Source organism: Homarus americanus, unplaced genomic scaffold (assembly GCF_018991925.1).
Source record: "Homarus americanus isolate GMGI-L3 unplaced genomic scaffold, GMGI_Hamer_2.0 scaffold34205, whole genome shotgun sequence".
Taxonomy (NCBI): Eukaryota; Metazoa; Arthropoda; class Malacostraca; order Decapoda; family Nephropidae; genus Homarus; species Homarus americanus.
Window position 1 is genome coordinate 105,001 of NW_024730260.1, and position 1,112 is coordinate 106,112.

Below are 1,112 nucleotides of genomic sequence, written 5' to 3' on the forward strand. Positions count from 1 at the left end.
ACCACCATCTAACTCCTACCACCACCATTCCACCACCATCACAACACTACCTCACCATCACAACATTACTACCACCATTACCACATCACAACACTACCACCATCACAGCCCCTACCACCACTACTACCACCATCACAACACTACTACCATCACAACGCTACTACCACCATCATAACTCCTACCACCACCATTACCACCATCACAACACTACCACCATCACAGCCCTACCACCACTGCTACCACCATCACAGCACTACCACACCACACAACACTACCACCATCACAGCCCCACCACCACTGCTACCACCATCACAGCACTACCACCACACAACACCACCACCATCACAGCCCTTCCACCATCACAACACTACTACCATCACAACACTCACCATCACAACACTACCACCACCACTACCACCATCACACCACTACCACCATCACAACACTACCATCATCACAGCCCTACCACCATCACAACACTACCACCATCACAACACTACCGTTGCACAACACCACACCATCACAATACTACCACCACACAACACTACCACCATCACAGCCCTACCACCATCACAACACTACTACCATCACAGCCCTACCACCATCACAACACTACCACCATCACAACACTACCACCATCACAACACTACTACCATCACAACACTACCACCACCACTACCACCATCACACCACTACCACCATCACAACACTACCACCCATCACAGCCCTACCACCATCACAACACTACCACCATACTAACACTACCACCACACAACACTACCACCATCACAGCCCTACCACCATCACAACACTACCACCATCACAACACTGCTACCATCACAACACTACCACCATCACAACACTACCACCATCACAACACTACCACCATCACAGCCCTACTACCATCGCAACACTACCACCATCACAGCCCTACTACCATCACAACACTACTACCATCACAACACTACCACCATCACAACACTACTACCATCACAACACTACCACCATCACAGCCCTACTACCATCACAACACTACCACCATCACAACACTACCACCATCACAACACTACCACCATCACAACACTCTACCACCATCACAGCCCTACCACCAT